General features: G+C 37.1%; 1 pseudogene; it reads left to right on the top strand.

The window, feature by feature from the left end:
- Positions 1-11,028: 11,028 nt before the first annotated feature.
- Positions 11,029-12,050, top strand: LOC129635772 (olfactory receptor 4C5-like; annotated as a pseudogene).
- Positions 12,051-13,102: the final 1,052 nt, after the last annotated feature.

The raw sequence follows: 13,102 nt of genomic DNA on the forward strand, positions 1-13,102 counted from the left end.
TTATTCAGGGCTCCCTCAACAATGAGATGACTCGCATATCTGTGCTAAACCACCTGACTCTTGACTGTGCAATGTTTCATGAGGGAAAATGGAACAGGGGGAAGTTGATATTACTCTACTTTTAACCTGTCACTTATACTATGTCAGCAAATGATTAAGGCTCCTGCTTTCATTTGTGACTTATTAATTTATTCATTCCTCTGTCATCTGACAACTCAGCTCTCTCTTCCTCTCAGCTGAGCCCTTGAGTCTGTATATAAAATTATGATATCTGTGAATAACAATGGTCTTATATTTTATTTTCCCATCTTGATACCTTTCATTTTATTTTCCTATTGTGTTGTATTGAATAAGCTTCCCAGATTGTGCTAGAGAACCCACCTTCCAATGCAGGAGACATGAGACGCAGGTTCGATCCCTGGGTCAAGAAGATCACCTGGAGGAAAGCATGGGCAAGCCACTCCAGTATTCCTGCCTGGAGAATCCCATGGACAGAGGAGCCTTGTGGGCTACAGTCCATAGGGCTGCAAAGAGTAGGACACAACTGAAGCAAATTAGCACAATATATTGGATAAGACCTCCAATACTATAGTAAGTATAATATTTAATATATCCAATATTATATTAAATTTCTGAGACTTTTCAGAAAATCATGCCCCAAAAATCCATGGATTCTATCCTTTGACTCCTGGTCAAGCCATTAAATTAAAATCATTCATAATTATTCTTCTCCTTCATATATCACTTATAGAACAGAAAAGAACAGATTGACATCTGTCGAACTGCTAATGCCTTGTATCATCAAATGAGGTGTGGGCATTTTTAAAAGAAGTATTTCAGTTAACCAAATATTTCACCACAAATTTGTTCATAAGGATGCAAGAGTTTGATAACCGATTTATATCCTCTGACCACTAAAATTTAAACTTATGAAAGGTATCAATATATTGATTATATAACAATTCATTGATTGTTAGCTAACTCTAGTTCCTCCTCTAACAAATCAGCTTTCATCTAATGAATATCATGGGGAGATTTTAATTCAATTCCCTAATATGTTTGATCATCAATATCAGTATTATCACAGATTTCATTGAAATCAAATTAATCCTACCAGTTATACCTGTATTAGTCCCCAAAAAGGTACATTATGATTTATTTATTGGCTCCCTTTTTAGCAACAATTATTTCTTTCTCTTATTTGAATTGATTCTCACTCAGATCCCCCCATTTGATATAATCCATGGTTCCCCTTACCTTCCAGTTATCTAAGGTCCATTTTGAAGACTCTATTATGAATCCATTGGATACTTTGTAAGAATCAGTACAGTCCATCTGATACCACTACCATTATAATCCACTTCTCATTCCACAAGGAACACCACTCTTCATTCTACTCATTGAGTGGATTTACATATTCCTCTTCAGTGAATTAGTTTCTATGCTGGCTTTTCACTCTTGTGCCAGCATTTGTAAATAATACTGATCTTAGGCATCCTCCAATAATTGATCATAGTGAGGGACTCCTTCAGCCATGAGATTTTGATAGACTTCAGGAGGATCTAGTATAGGGCTTGAAGGTAAAGCAGCCATTTTCATACATGCAATGATTACCACATTCACATATTCTTAAATTTGATTTCCTATTTTATAAAATAACTCTTCTGTTCATTTCCCTACATACTAGAATGATTATCTGACATAATTCAGGGTATTTTAGATCTCAATAATGTATGTCCTCTAGTAATAAAAAAGCAGTTTCAGGTAAAGTTCAATTACAAGCTAGAAAATCATCTTTCAGTGTGTTCTTTTTAAGTGTTTCAGGTAAATTCTCAGTCCAAAATCACACTGATTAACAATAAGTGGCAATTCTGGCATCCCCTTGCAAAAAAGCATGATTCAGAAAAGAAAAAAAGTGTTTTTATAACTCTTTTTAGGAACAGAGAAGCATCACTCAGAAGTGCACCCACATGTGGAGAAAAGGGAATGCTTCTACACAGTTGGTGGCAATGTATATTGGTACAGTCACTATGGAAAATAGGATGGAGGGTCCTCAAAAAAAAAAAAAAAAACTAGAGTTGCCATATGACCCAACAATTTCACTTCTGAGCATACACACAGACAAAATTAATTTGAAAAGATACAGGCATTCCTACATTCATAGCAACACTATTTACAATAGCCAATACAAGGAAACAGCCTAAATGTCCATGAACAGAAGAATGGATAAAGAAAGATGTGGTACATATAAATAGTGGAATATTATTCAACCATCACAAAGAATGAAACAGTGCATTTGCAGCAACATGGATGGACTAGAGATTATAATACTGAGCAAAGTCAGAAAGAGAAACACAAATACCATATGATATCACTTATATGTGAAATCTAAACTATGACACCAAAAAAATGCATGAGTATATGTATATGTATAATTGCTTCGCTCTGCTATACACCTGAAACTAACACAACATTGTAAATCAATGATACACCAATAAAAATTTTAATAAATAAATAAAATATGACACAAATGAACATATCTACAAAACAGACTCACAGACATAGAGAACAGAGTTGTAGTTGCTAAGGAAGAGGTTGGGTAGGGGAGGGAAGGAATGGAATGGGAGTTTAGGATTAGCAGAGGCAAGCTATTATATACAGGATGGATAAACAAGGTCATACTATTTAGCACCAGGAACTATATTCAACATCTTGTGACAAATCATAATGGAAAAGAATATATATTCTGAGTCACTTTGCTGTACAGAAGAAATTAACACAATATTATAAATCAACTATACTTCAATCAATTTTTTAAAGTAATATACATAGTTTTTTTTTCTTTCTTAGCTAGAATTGTGTCACATGCATATCTCTAAGTTTATCACTAGAAAGGAGAAAAACATAGTCATACTTACTTAAACTAATTCAGAATCACACTATGGCCTGGAGATGGACCACAGTTTCCCCCGAACACATGGCCACCTGGCACCAGAACAAAGGTAGCTTTGGTTGAAAGAAAGAAGATGAGAAATAGCTACTCTGTGGACAACTGTCTGCCATACCTAATAAGCCTCTACTGATTACTCCTTCTCAGTCCTGTATCTACAACTTTATCGCTCCTTCCCTGCCCCCTCCCATTTCTCTTCCCCTCCTCCTTCCGCTATCTCTTCCTCTCTCCCAATTTCTCACCCTCCCTCATCTCCTCCCTTTTTAAGCTCTTCCCATTGGTATTTAGACACGACCAACTTTTTCCCGTTTTGAAAAACAATCATCTTCAATCCCATATCCCAAGACAGTACCTAAGTACCTAATTTGATTCCAATCAACCTATGAGGTACTGTTATTATCTCTCTTTATAAGATAGAGGAAACTGAGGCACAGAGAAGTTGAATAACTAACCCAAGATTACACAGCTTAGCCAGGATTCAATAAATGATGATCAACACTATTATAGTAGTGGAAAAATGCAAACTTCTCAGGAAATATTTTTATGCATAAAGCACTAATGGGTAATTTTATATGTTATTTTTTAGTGTTTGTCCCAATAACCCCTATTTATTTTAGCTGTATTTAAGCTGTTTAACAGGTTCTGGTAAGTTCAATGACAAGCATAAAATCTATAGTAAATAGAACTGATCATCAATACCCAGGTTCATGTCTTTGGTATATTATTTCTCTAGGACTCCACCATGTTCCATTCATATAGAGAATATCCCTGGTCCTAGGTCTGAACATCTGCTCAGACTTCCATTCTACTCTGAAAACATCAGGAAATTTATAGAATGAAAACTCCCAAGAAAGTGCTTAGGAAGATATTCCAGATGGGGGCCAAATGTGGAAAGGGAGATGAGAAATATTCTCTTTTCTCAATGGTCCTTTCTGGTCAGTGCTACACAGGGGGTCTGTGTGAAGAATATGTATTCCTTGCCACTGGTGAAATAATGCACAGTTGGTCTGAATCAGCACCTCTTCCTCTACCAATCCCAGTGCAAAAAACACATCACAGAATCAGTGCCCACTGCCCTACAATAACATAATTGTTAGAGGTCAAGCTTAGAAATTAGACCAGCTTGTATTTCTATCCAAGGTCTACTTATTGTTACCTTTTTGATCTCAAAAGATGCTCACAGTAAACATCAATTTTCATTTACATAAAGTAGGATTAATATATCCCACATGGAGTATGTGAGAATTAGACAAAATACCACACTTAGCAGAGTAATGTAAATACAGAGTGCTCATTATCTATTAGTTCTCATTGCATCCACATTTCCTGTATCTCCTACAATCTTTCTAGGACTCAACTACACTGTCAGATTTTTTAGTGAAAGAAAGCTGAACATCCATAGATTTCTGAACTATAGTGACTTATGAATCAGTATTCAATACTTTAAAACTTAACCTTCCTTCTCTCTTAATTTCTGTATTTGCCCAGATTTTACCAACCATAAGAATAAAGAAGCCATGTACGTGAGTTGAGACAATTCTTTCCAGAAACTTGAATCAGTCAAGCCATGTGCTCTGGTTTCCTATACAGAAAGTGATGAAAGACAACAGTGAGCTTTTGCTTTATGCCAAGCACAGTTGTAAGCACTTTACATGTGCTCACTCATAGAAACCCCACAATATCCCGTAACAGCTACTCCTATCACCCTCTTTTTACAAGTGTTAGAACTCAGGTATAAAGAAAGACTCTGAGGAACTTGCCCAAGATCACATAGTTAGAAAACAGAAGAGGCAGCAAAACTCTTACAGTTATTCATGATTCACTATTCTGTGACTAAAAGCAGTTTCTCTAGCCTGGCAGTTGCTCAGTCGTGTCTGACTCTTTGCAATCCCAAAGACTGTAGCCCCTTAGGCTCCTCTGTCCATGGAATTCTCCAAGAGAGAATACTGGATTGGGTTGCTATTCCCTTCTCCAGGGCACCTTCTTAACCCAAGGACTGAACCCAGATCCTCTGCATTGCAGGTGAATTCTTTACTGTCTGAGACACTCTAGCCTATATGCCTTTATCTACAGGGCATTAGAAGTAGAATAGCAGTTCTTCAGAGACAGATTTTTCGACATGTTCTCTTCCTCAATCCCCCCTATAACTCTGTGAGACATGTATGAATCAGGCTGTTTTATAAACACTAGGGAGGTCATGCATCCATTATCCCATGTCTAGGACCTTCTGTGCCTTGGGTCCCAGAGTCCAAGATCATTTTCTAAACACAGTCATAGAGGGGCTGCAAGCCCAGCCCAGATGCCCCTCCCTCATCTCCTTGATCACAGGTGCCATGGCCACAAGAGAGAATGGATAAACTGGTTTGGCTGCCATCTTAGTTGAAGCTGCTAGTTCTCATCCTCTGGGAGTTGAGAGATCAGAGACTCTCTAACTCCTTGCACTTGAGTAATACGTATTTAAATATTTCCCTGTAACGACACTGGAAAGTGTTGATAAAGATGAACCCCGGAAGACCATCCCTGGATCACAGAAAGTGTGTGGTTTTGAGTCTCCAACACGTTTGGATCCAGACTTTCAGGAACAAAAGAAGATATCTGTAGGCTGAGCAAAAGTTTAGTAAGAAAAAGATTTGAAAGAGCTAACTTCAGGGAATTGCTGAAGTTAGCTGAAGTTAGTTAGTTCAAATCAACTTTTATTTGTTGCTGATTTTATGGTGCTTGCAATTCCTAACTTTTCTACTTTAACAGTTTGCTATTTCCAGGGCTTTAAGTCAGAATAGATCTCAGACCAAGTGGCTCTTGTTAACATACTTTGGGTACAAAAAAAACTGACAAATGTATAATAAGATAACATAAATGATAATTTCCTCCAATGGTTAGGTTTTTTCCCATCACTTTCTTTTAAAGCCTAAGGCTTTGAAAGGCCTCTAACTCAAGAAATTTGTTGTCTGAGCTGAGATGTGTGTGCCTTACTCACATGATTGCTTGCTTGCTAAGTCGCTTCAGTCATGTCCGACTCTGTGCGACCCCATAGATGGCAGCCCACCAGGCTCCCCCATCTCTGGGATTCTCCAGGCAAGAACGCTGGAGTGGGTTGCCATTTCCTTCTCCAATGCATGAAAGTGAAAAGTGAAAGTGAAGTCGCTCAGTCGTGTCCGACTCTTCATGACCCCATGGACTGCAGCCTACCAGGCTCCTCCGTCCCTGGGATTGTCCAGGCAAGAGTATACCATGCTGAGGCACTAAAAGGAAAACAATCCTTATTATCTCTTAAAGTGGTTAGAAAGGACCCTGGAGTTAACACCTACAGGAAGCAGGGTTATGTTCACCATTAACATGTAGATGCAAAGGTTCACATGTGACAATGGCTCATACTCACATGATGGTATGAGCCAATAAAGCAAGCCTAAAACCCAGTCCATGATCTCAGCATTATTTACGAATTCTCTTTCAGCAATCGTTTTCAAATAATTATGTAAAGAAAAGGAAATTTACACTTAAGATAAAAAATGAATAAACCTTTAAAGCAGCAGTTATTGATAGGTCAACGATCACTACCTCCAAGCCAATTATGCTCTACAAGTAATGCCTTGTTATGAAATGAGCATGTTACTTATTTCTCAAATGCATCCAGAGAGGTAAGCACAACTTGCAATTTCTTTATCATGTTTTCTCAAGGTGATACTTTGTTGTTGCTGTTCAGTCCCTATGTCCAACTCCTTGAGACCCCATGGACTGCAGCACGCCAGTCTTCTCTGTCCTTCATCATCTCCCAGAGATTGCCCAAATTCATGTCCATTGAATCAGTGATGACAACCATCCATACTAGGGTATTCAAATTACAGGTGAGTTAGGCTTAAACATCCATTTCTACTGTCACAGATTTGTATGAATAATGACCAACATATTGAGAAAAGGAATCACACAGAATATTATCTCTTTTATTAAATTATTTTTTTATTAAAAAGGTAATATATTCTCTTTGTAGAAAATTCAGATCAGAAAACTTTTAAAAGAACACAAAATTTATCTTAAAATCATAATCCAAATAAGCATTACTAGTCTTTAGAGCATTTCTTTCAGGTGATTTTCTATGTTTATATGTCATTTTGGACCATTTAGATCATAATTAAAAAGCTGTTTAATATCTTGTGTTTTCCACTCAATATAATGTTGGAAGAATTTTTCACACCATTAATTTTTCTTGTAAATAACCTCAATGTTCACCTGATGTTTCATAACCATAATTTGCTTAATTCTTCCTTTTTATGTACATATTTGGATTGTTTTCACTTTGTCATACAAAATATGAAATATAGCCTGTATGCACAATTTTTGCCCATAATCTTTATAAAGAATAGATTCCCAAGCATAAGGAGTACTGGATCAAGGGGCATGATCAGTTATAAAATTCTTATTATACAAAGTCAAAATTTTTTCCATAATATTTTATATCAGTAAAGTACTGAGTAATATAACTGTCATAAATCTTTGCTCATTTTCCAGTTTAAAATATTTCACTGTTTTTAAATTATATTTCCTTGATGACTTATGAAATAGGGATTTTTTTAGGCGTCTAATGTTTTTTCTAAGAATTTTCTTTTTATTAAAGAGTTTTGCTAATTTTTATAATTGTGTAGATAGGACTTTTTTGTAAAAACTACTTCTGTGATAATAGTTATCTACCATACTTGCTGCAAATAGTTTTCCAATGTGTTCTATACCTTTATGCAGTTGAATCTGTTAGCTTTGTCCTGGTTTTTATACTATTGAATTTTGCTTAAAATGCTCTTTCCCACCTAGAGATTAGATATACATTTGTTCATTTGATTTTCTGTTTTTGAAGAAATCTGTTTTACTGTAAGTCATTGATGCAGGCTACCCTTTTTTCTCTATCTCTTTTTCTATTTATTTTATTTGGTGATGGCATAAGAAGACAGGCTTTATTGGAAAAAATGCCTATTCAGTTGTTAAAAAATCTTTTATGAACTATACATAATATTTCTTCAAATTTTCTTTTTTTAATTAAATTTTATTTTATTTTTTAAGTTTACAATATTGTATTAGTTTTGCCATATATCAACATGAATCCACCACAGGTATACACGTGTTCCCCATCCTGAACCCTCTACCTTCCTCCCCATACCACCCCTCACAGTTTGACCATACTTGCCTCTTATTGAGCTTGTCTGTGCTCATTTATTTCATTCATATTTCTAAAACTCTAAAAAACCTTTGAATTAATTTATCAAGCCTACTAGTTTTCTATTATTTAATATATTTATTTCTGCAGTCAACTTTTTATGAATATAATTAGTTGCTTTTTTAACGTCATGAGTTGAGTACTTAATTCACTTATTTTCTCTCTTTGTGTTCTTTCTAAATACTAACTATAATAATCAACTGCTGCAAGCCAGCGTGAGGAACTCCGCCCATGGCAAAGGTCATGAGGAAGGAGGCTCGGCATATGCAAAGGCGGGATCGAGCCTCAGGAGTCCCCCTGGAAATTCTCGAGCATCTACCCCCAAAACCAGAGTCTGCCTACTTTACTGCTTTGTGCTCTCACCTACACCTCTGACTTTACAGGGGGGCTGTCCCCCACCACCTCTCTCTGAAAAAGAGTTAACTTACAGCCCCAGTTAATAAAGTTCCTGGGTGTGACAAGTGTGTTTCAACCTACAAACTCCTTTGGAAGTCCTCTAGCCTGACTAAACAGGTTCTTCCGGCCACATGTGATTGTTCACAGCCTGCCAACCGTGAAAGGCACGAGATGTTCTAAACTGTCTGAATACAGATTCCTTTGAGCAGTTAAAAGATTGATTAGAAATTGTATTGGTGAAGGGTTTTTCACTTGTTGGCCAATGTTTGCTGCTAAGTTCCCATATCCCTTACCTACTGTGTCCCTGGGAGTGTATTGATTAATATAATTTGTGTATAGGAATGTAAGTAGTAGCTTTAATGTTTGTAACCTTGGACTTAATTCTTTTCTTGTTATAGCCCACCACACCTTTGCCCTATAGGAATGCAACTTTATCTAATGCTTTCAGAGGGTGGCGCCTAACTTTAGAATAATCACCTTTAGAGAAAAATAAGTTTTCTGAAGAAAGGGTCATAAAATGTTAACAGGCCTCCTGGCCAGAAGATGATGTAAATCACCTAAACTATTCCATATGATAAGTTTGAAAGCCTGGCTTCAATAGGGATCAAGGACTGCTGTCCTTTCATGACTCTACCCCTTCCCCCATTATCCTCTATGCACAACTTAAGGTATGAAAACTACTTTGGAAAATAAAGTGCAGGCCTTGTTCACCAAAGCTTGGTCTCCCCATGTTGTTCTTTCTCTCACCTTCTGGCTGAATTCCCATCTGGAACGTGGAGGCTCGTCAAGCCTACAAATTTTGCCTGGGCTTCTAAGATCCGACCGGGGAGGCCTTAGTGTCTCCTCTCCTTCGGGAGAACGGGAAGACACCTGCGGCCTACGTAGGTGACACAAATTCCTTATCTTGGAATTTTATTAGCTTTCTACATAAACCAAGTTATTCAGCCTCTTTTCTCCACTGAATTTTCCTACTGAGCTATCCTTATTCCACTACTCCTTATACCTCTAATTAATATTTAATTAAGGTTATTGTATCCAGTTTGCCAATGCCGTCCCCACTTCAAATTCCCTGGATCCACCAGGGCTGGATCCCAGCAATCAACAATTTCAAGGGTAAGAATAATGATATGTGTGCTTTTTCACTTTTATACTTTGATCAAAAATTGGGAATATGTGTAAAGTTATGCATTTTACTTTTAGTGTAGCATTTTGACCTATGTAATAATAATATTCTTCAATTCTCCCATACCATCTATTATTTTTCCTAATTTGTATATGAAAAAGTTTAGGTGCAGTAAGACTAAAGTCTGTATATAACGTCACATAGCTGCTAATTAGTGAAAACAGAATTTAAAAATACCTGACTGTATAGAACACACTCTGTTAAACAAATTATAATGCTTTAGTTTTCTTACCTTAAAAGTACCAATTTTCTAAAGAGATCTAGAGAATTTTTCATAGTCTTCCCTAAACCGAGCTTGATTTGCAAAATTCCTCTGAAACTTAAACATGATAGAAATTCTCCAAGGAGTGAATCATAATGTTTCAAATAAATCTGTAGGATATTGCATTATATCATGATATTTTATCCTTTTCAAAATATTCTTCTTTTTATTTCTTGTGTGATGGTATTCTTAGAAAGTTTTACTTGAATGTAACATAAGTTCACAAATCTAAATGCCAGTTGTACCTTGAAAGTGAAAGTGCAGCTGCTCAGTCGTCCAACTCTTTGTGACTCCATGGACTGTAGCCTGCCAGGTTCCTCTATCCTTGGGATTCTCCAGGCAGGAATACTGGAGTGTGTTGCCATTTCTTTCTCCAGGAATCTTCCCTAGCCAGACATTGAACCAGGGTCTCCTGCATTGCAGGCAGATTCTTTACCATCTGAGCCACCATGAAAGCCCTCAGTTATACCTTAAGTTAGGAAGTATACCTTAGGTAAAGAAATTATATCTTATTGGAGCCTTAAACATTCATTCAGTTCAGTTTTATTTTGAAGTGTAACTATATTATCCCTTATTTTAAGTTGAGTTTACCTAATGTTTTATATTCACCCTGAAACAAGTTAAAAGTATGAATAATAAATTCTGTAGCTTAACCTCATCAGCACAAGTGTCTAGAGAAGAGCAATAAGGGAATAAATTCTCATGAACTCAAGTCTCTACTCCTTCGTATGGGTCCTCTTTTTATTCCTCTTTTCCTACAGGAAAAAATATATGGGCATTTTGGGGGGAATATCCATCAGTGTATAATTATAAAAAGATGACTGGAATGTCAACAGTGATAAAGCTGTGTTTGTGTATACGAATGTGTATATTCGTATGTGGGTGAGCAGGGGTGTGTGAGAGAGAGAGAGACAGGTGTTCATTTTGTGGTTAATAATAATATGGCCCAACTTTAAGTCTTGGGTTTATCTACTTGATGTTTTTATCAGTTTTATAAAAAATAATTCTGAGAAAACTTACTGAGATTGGTCGAAATGGATCCTCACAATTGTGATACCTGTGCTATTCTCAGAGAAATCAGTTATCTGAACGCCAGACTGGATTCATGGAGCAAATGAACAATGTGACGAAATTCCTCCTGCTTGGCCTGACACAGAACCCAGATGTACAAAAACTCTTATTTGCTCTGTTTACCCTCATCTACTTTCTCACTGTGGCAGGCAACCTACTCATCACTGTGACAGTCACCACTAGCAGAGCCTTAGGTTCCCCCATGTATTTTTTCCTGTCTTTCTTGTCCTTCATAGACTGCTGCTGCTCTTCTACCATGGCCCCCAAAATGATGTTTGACTTACTTGCTCAAAAGAAAGCCATCTCCCTCGGTGGGTGTATGACTCAGCTCTTTGAAGAGTATTTCTTTGGGGGAGTTGAGATCCTCTTGCTCACAGTGATGGCCTATGACTGCTTTGTGGCTATCTGCAAGCCCCTGCAGTATGCCATCACATAGAACAGGCAAGTGCGTGGCCTCCTGGTGGCCATGGCCTGGGCCGGAGGATTTCTTCCTGTGCTAATTCAAATTCTTTTTATAGTCTGGTTGCCCTTCTGTGGCCCCAACGTCATTGACCATTTCATCTGTGACCATTTTCGTCTGCTGAAACTCTCCTGCACTGACACTCACATCTCTGGTCTTTTTGTTGCTGCCAACAGTGGGCTGATATGTATGCTCATCTTTTCTATTCTTATCACCTCCTATGTGCTCATCCTTTGCTCTCTAAGGACACACAGCAACACTGCAGAACAGCAGAAAGCTGTCTCCACTTGAACTTCCCATGTTACTGTAGTGGTCCCTGTTACTGTAGTGGTCCCTTTGTACCCTGTATATTCGTGTAACTTCGGCCCACAATCACCTATTGATAAGGTGGTTGCTGTGTTTTATACCATGGTAACACCCATATTAAACCCTTTAATCTACACCCTCAGGAACTCAGAGGTGAAAAATGCCATGAAGAAGCTCTGGAACCAAAGAGTAACCTTGGGTAACAATTTTTGTGAGTAGAGAAGATAAAACAAAATCTATTCATATGTTAAGGACAAGAGTGACTAATAGAAAGAATAATGATTTTGAAGTTAAAATATGTGACTTTAAGTACATTATCTTACCCCCTTGCTTTCTGGAATCTTTAATGGTTCATCTTTCATAAAATATCAAGATTTGATTAAATAATGACTAAAGCTCTTCAATTGAAAATTCTTTGCTTCTGTAAATTAATACTAATCAAGGGTACGTTGTTTTTTAAAAAAGTTACTTTCCAATTTTATTTTTTAAGGTTTTTTTTTTTTTTTTTTTTTTTTTTTTTTTTTTTTTTGCTACACTGAGTCTTCGTTGCTGAACACGGGCTTTTTCTGGTAGCAGTGAGAGAGGGCTTCCTTCTACTTGAGGTTCTGCTTCTCTAATTTCAGAGAATGGGCTCTAAGTGTCATGGCTTCAGTAGTCATGGTGCATGGGCTTTTGTAGTTGTGGCACACAGGTTTAGTTGCTTCTCAGCATGTGGGATCTTCCTGGATCACAGACTGAACCCATATCCCCTGCAATGGCAGGTGGATTCTTAACCGCTGGACCACCAGGGAAGCCCTCAAAGGGGCACTGTTAATCAACTCAAAGAATCACAGAGGCTGGAAAAACTTTGAGTTACTTTTTCAGTAGAACAATTCTCTGTAAAGCTTCAGATATAGAATGTATAACCCATAGGCCAAATAATTAAAGTAAGTCCTAACAACACAGTATTTAAATAAACAATAAGTTCTAACAACTACATATTTTTTTAATGAATAGTTTTAGTACTATAGGTAAGGTAGAGCTATTTTTGTGAGAGATAATGACCAATGAGAAATGAATGAGTTTTGAGAAATGAGAGTGACATAAAGGCAGAACTCATTCCAAAATTAGTACCAAGTGCTGCACAATTCCAGGAGCACATTTTACAGTGTAATCTGGGCTCTTATCAAAATGAATTATTTTCTATATCTAAAGCCAAGAAGGGATATAAAATTCTTCCAGGCACAACTGTAGAGCTATCTTGCACACAATTTCCCAGGTAGAGTTTTGTG

The sequence above is a fragment of the Bubalus kerabau genome, chromosome 21 (assembly GCF_029407905.1).
Source record: "Bubalus kerabau isolate K-KA32 ecotype Philippines breed swamp buffalo chromosome 21, PCC_UOA_SB_1v2, whole genome shotgun sequence".
Classification (NCBI taxonomy): domain Eukaryota; kingdom Metazoa; phylum Chordata; class Mammalia; order Artiodactyla; family Bovidae; genus Bubalus; species Bubalus kerabau.